The sequence below is a fragment of the Natator depressus genome, chromosome 28, assembly GCF_965152275.1.
Source record: "Natator depressus isolate rNatDep1 chromosome 28, rNatDep2.hap1, whole genome shotgun sequence".
NCBI classification, from domain to species: Eukaryota; Metazoa; Chordata; order Testudines; family Cheloniidae; genus Natator; species Natator depressus.
This window is the reverse complement of record NC_134261.1, coordinates 8,725,047-8,730,046: the sequence shown is the minus strand read 5'-3', so window position 1 is coordinate 8,730,046 and position 5,000 is coordinate 8,725,047. Positions and strand designations below refer to the sequence as shown.

The 5,000-nt window shown below is 68.4% G+C and overlaps 1 non-coding gene across 1 annotated transcript; it reads right to left on the bottom strand.

Annotated features, from left to right (window-relative positions):
- Positions 1 to 3,488: 3,488 nt before the first annotated feature.
- Positions 3,489 to 3,607, bottom strand: LOC141979159 (5S ribosomal RNA). Its single transcript, XR_012636585.1, has one exon. It is a non-coding gene; the product is annotated as a 5S ribosomal RNA (ribosomal RNA).
- Between the last annotated feature and the right edge of the window lie 1,393 nt (positions 3,608 to 5,000).

Below are 5,000 nucleotides of genomic sequence, written 5' to 3'. Positions count from 1 at the left end.
TGGCCGGACGGGAATTAAGCCCGGAGCCCGGGGCAGGGCGACCCCGGACGGACGGGGGTATGCCGGCCCCTGCCCGCGGGGGCAGGCTCCGGGTTGACCTGGTGGCCGGAGGAGAATTAAGCCCGGAGCCCGGGGCAGGGCGACCCCGGACGGACGGGGCTCCGCCTGGCCCCTGCCCGCGGGGGCAGGCTCCGGGTTGACCTGGTGGCCGGAGGAGAATTAAGCCCGGAGCCCGGGGCAGGGCGACCCCGGACGGACGGGGATCCGCCTGGCCCCTGCCCGCGGGGGCAGGCTCCGGGTTGACCTGGTGGCCGCTCGGGACTTAAGCCCGGAGCCCGGGGCAGGGCGGCCCCGGACGGACGGGGCTCCGCCTGGCCCCTGCCCGCGGGGGCAGGCTCCGGGTTGACCTGGTGGCCGGAGGAGAATTAAGCCCGGAGCCCGGGGCAGGGCGACCCCGGACGGACGGGGCTCCGCCGGCCCCTGCCCGCGGGGGCAGGCTCCGGGTTGACCTGGTGGCCGGACGGGAATTAAGCCCGGAGCCCGGGGCAGGGCGACCCCGGACGGACGGGGCTCCGCCGGCCCCTGCCCGCGGGGGCAGGCTCCGGGTTGACCTGGTGGCCGGAGGAGAATTAAGCCCGGAGCCCGGGGCAGGGCGACCCCGGACGGACGGGGGTCCGCCTGGCCCCTGCCCGCGGGGGCAGGCTCCGGGTTGACCTGGTGGCCGGACGGGAATTAAGCCCGGAGCCCGGGGCAGGGCGACCCCGGACGGACGGGGGTATGCCGGCCCCTGCCCGCGGGGGCAGGCTCCGGGTTGACCTGGTGGCCGGAGGAGAATTAAGCCCGGAGCCCGGGGCAGGGCGACCCCGGACGGACGGGGGTCCGCCTGGCCCCTGCCCGCGGGGGCAGGCTCCGGGTTGACCTGGTGGCCGGACGGGAATTAAGCCCGGAGCCCGGGGCAGGGCGACCCCGGACGGACGGGGGTATGCCGGCCCCTGCCCGCGGGGGCAGGCTCCGGGTTGACCTGGTGGCCGGAGGAGAATTAAGCCCGGAGCCCGGGGCAGGGCGACCCCGGACGGACGGGGGTCCGCCTGGCCCCTGCCCGCGGGGGCAGGCTCCGGGTTGACCTGGTGGCCGGAGGAGAATTTAGCCCGGAGCCCGGGGCAGGGCGACCCCGGACAGACGGGGGTCCGCCTGGCCCCTGCCCGCGGGGGCAGGCTCCGGGTTGACCTGGTGGCCGGACGGGAATTAAGCCCGGAGCCCGGGGCAGGGCGACCCCGGACGGACGGGGCTCCGCCGGCCCCTGCCCGCGGGGGCAGGCTCCGGGTTGACCTGGTGGCCGGAGGAGAATTAAGCCCGGAGCCCGGGGCAGGGCGACCCCGGACGGACGGGGGTCCGCCTGGCCCCTGCCCGCGGGGGCAGGCTCCGGGTTGACCTGGTGGCCGGAGGAGAATTAAGCCCGGAGCCCGGGGCAGGGCGACCCCGGACAGACGGGGGTCCGCCTGGCCCCTGCCCGCGGGGGCAGGCTCCGGGTTGACCTGGTGGCCGGACGGGAATTAAGCCCGGAGCCCGGGGCAGGGCGACCCCGGACGGACGGGGCTCCGCCGGCCCCTGCCCGCGGGGGCTGGCTCCGGGTTGACCTGGTGGCCGCTCGGGACTTAAGCCCGGAGCCCGGGGCAGGGCGACCCCGGACGGACGGGGCTCCGCCTGGCCCCTGCCCGCGGGGGCAGGCTCCGGGTTGACCTGGTGGCCGGACGGGGAATAAGCCCGGAGCCCGGGGCAGGGCGACCCCGGACGGACGGGGGTCCGCCGGCCCCTGCCCGCGGGGGCAGGCTCCGGGTTGACCTGGTGGCCGCTCGGGACTTAAGCCCGGAGCCCGGGGCAGGGCGACCCCGGACGGACGGGGGTATGCCGGCCCCTGCCCGCGGGGGCAGGCTCCGGGTTGACCTGGTGGCCGGTTTGCTTTCGGGCCACCAGGTCAACCCGCTGCCTGTATGGGGTTGACCTGGTGGCCGCTTTCCTTCCCGGCCACCAGGTCAACCCGCTGAATGTATGGGGTTGACCTGCTGGCCGCTTTCCTTCCCGGCCACCAGGTCAACCCGCTGAATGTATGGGGTTGACCTGCTGGCCGCTTTTCTTCCCGGCCACCAGGTCAACCCGCTGAATGTATGGGGTTGACCTGCTGGCCGCTTTCCTTCCCGGCCACCAGGTCAACCCGCTGAATGTATGGGGTTGACCTGCTGGCCGCTTTCCTTCCCGGCCACCAGGTCAACCCGCTGAATGTATGGGGTTGACCTGCTGGCCGCTTTTCTTCCCGGCCACCAGGTCAACCCGCTGAATGTATGGGGTTGACCTGCTGGCCGCTTTCCTTCCCGGCCACCAGGTCAACCCGCTGAATGTATGGGGTTGACCTGCTGGCCGCTTTCCTTCCCGGCCACCAGGTCAACCCGCTGAATGTATGGGGTTGACCTGCTGGCCGCTTTCCTTCCCGGCCACCAGGTCAACCCGCTGAATGTATGGGGTTGACCTGCTGGCCGCTTTCCTTCCCGGCCACCAGGTCAACCCGCTGAATGTATGGGGTTGACCTGCTGGCCGCTTTCCTTCCCGGCCACCAGGTCAACCCGCTGAAAGTATGGGGTTGACCTGGTGGCCGCTTTCCTTCCCGGCCACCAGGTCAACCCGCTGAAAGTATGGGGTTGACCTGGTGGCCGCTTTCCTTCCCGGCCACCAGGTCAACCCGCTGCCGGCATGGGGTTGACCTGCTGGCCGCAGAGGGGCAGGCTCCGGGTTGACCTGGTGGCCGGACGGGGATTAAGCCCCGGCTCGGAGCAGGGCAAGCCCGGGCGGAGGGGGGTCCGCTTGGCCCCTGCCCGCGGGGGCAGGCTCCGGGTTGACCTGGTGGCCGGTTTGCTTTCGGGCCACCAGGTCAACCCGCTGAATGTATGGGGTTGACCTGCTGGCCGCTTTCCTTCCCGGCCACCAGGTCAACCCGCTGAATGTATGGGGTTGACCTGCTGGCCGCTTTCCTTCCCGGCCACCAGGTCAACCCGCTGAATGTATGGGGTTGACCTGCTGGCCGCTTTCCTTCCCGGCCACCAGGTCAACCCGCTGAATGTATGGGGTTGACCTGCTGGCCGCTTTCCTTCCCGGCCACCAGGTCAACCCGCTGAATGTATGGGGTTGACCTGCTGGCCGCTTTCCTTCCCGGCCACCAGGTCAACCCGCTGAAAGTATGGGGTTGACCTGCTGGCCGCTTTCCTTCCCGTCCACCAGGTCAACCCGCTGAATGTATGGGGTTGACCTGCTGGCCGCTCTGCTTCCCGGCCACCAGGTCAACCCCCTGCCGGTATGGGGTTGACCTGCTGGCCGCAGAGGGGCAGGCTCCGGGTTGACCTGGTGGCCGGCAGGGACTTCAGCCCCAGGGCCCCTGGCAGGGCGACCCTGCCCTTGTTCCCCAGAAAAGGAGAGAGCTGGCTCGCAGCGGGAAAAGCTGCCTACGGCACCTGGGATTCCCAGGCGGTCACCCATCCAAGTACTAGCCAGGCCCGGGACGGTTTACCTTCCGAGATCGGACGGGATCGGGGGCCTTCCGTCCGGTATGGCCGTAGGCACTCGGCTCCGGTCCGCCTCGTCCCCTTTCCCTTACTGACTCCCCTGCCTCGGGTGGGCCCGATCCTTTTTTCCGTTTTTTTTTTTCCGCTCCGGAGGCTTCGTGAGCCCCCCCCCAACACCCCTTTGGGGGTCGGTGAAATTTTTTTTTTCAGACTTCCAGGGGCCCGATCCTGGCCGCGGGCACCCGGCTCCGGGCACCCGGCTCCGGGCCGCCTCGTCCCCTTTCCCTTACTGACTCCGCTGCCTCGGGTGGGCCCGATCCTTTTTTCCGTTTTTTTTTTTCCGCTCCGGAGGCTTCGTGAGCCCCCCCCAACACCACTTTGGGGGTCGGTGAAAAAATTTTTTTCAGACTTCCAGGGGCCCGATCCTGGCCGCGGGCACCCGGCTCCGGGCACCCGGCTCCGGGCCGCCTCGTCCCCTTTCCCTTACTGACTCCCCTGCCTCGGGTGGGCCCGATCCTTTTTTCCGTTTTTTTTTTTTTTCGCTCCGGAGGCTTTATGAGCCCCCCCCAATACCACTTTGGGGGTCGGTGAAAAAAATTTTTCAGACTTCCAGGGGCCCGATCCTGGCCGCCGGCACCCGGCTCCGGGCACCCGGCTCCGGGCCGCCTCGTCCCCTTTCCCTTACTGACTCCCCTGCCTCGGGTGGGCCCGATCCTTTTTTCCGTTTTTTTTTTTTTCGCTCCGGAGGCTTTATGAGGCCCCCCCTAACCGTTTTTGGGGTCGGTGAAAATTTTTAGTCAGACTTCCAGGGGCCCGATCCTGGCCGCGGCTTCGCAGGCTGGCCTGGGGGGGGGGGCATCTCTAGCTCCGGCCGCGGACGGCGAGACGCTCGGCCACCAGGTCAGCCCGGAGGAAAAGGCTGAAAAAAATGTCTAAGTCCCCCCGGGACACCAGGTCAACCCGGAGGAAAAGGCTGAAAAAAATGTCTAAGTCCCCCCGGGACACCAGGTCAACCCGGAGGAAAAGGCTGAAAAAAAGTCTAAGTCCCCCCGGGACACCAGGTCAACCCGGAGGAAAAGGCTGAAAAAAATGTCTAAGTCCCCCCGGGACACCAGGTCAACCCGGAGGAAAAGGCTGAAAAAAAGTCTAAGTCCCCCCGGGACACCAGGTCAACCCGGAGGAAAAGGCTGAAAAAAAGTCTAAGTCCCCCCGGGACACCAGGTCAACCCGGAGGAAAAGGCTGAAAAAAAGTCTAAGTCCCCCCGGGACACCAGGTCAACCCGGAGGAAAAGGCTGAAAAAAAGTCTAAGTCCCCCCGGGACACCAGGTCAACCCGGAGGAAAAGGCTGAAAAAAATGTCTAAGTCCCCCCGGGACACCAGGTCAACCCGGAGGAAAAGGCTGAAAAAAAGTCTAAGTCCCCCCGGGACACCAGGTCAACCCGGAGGAA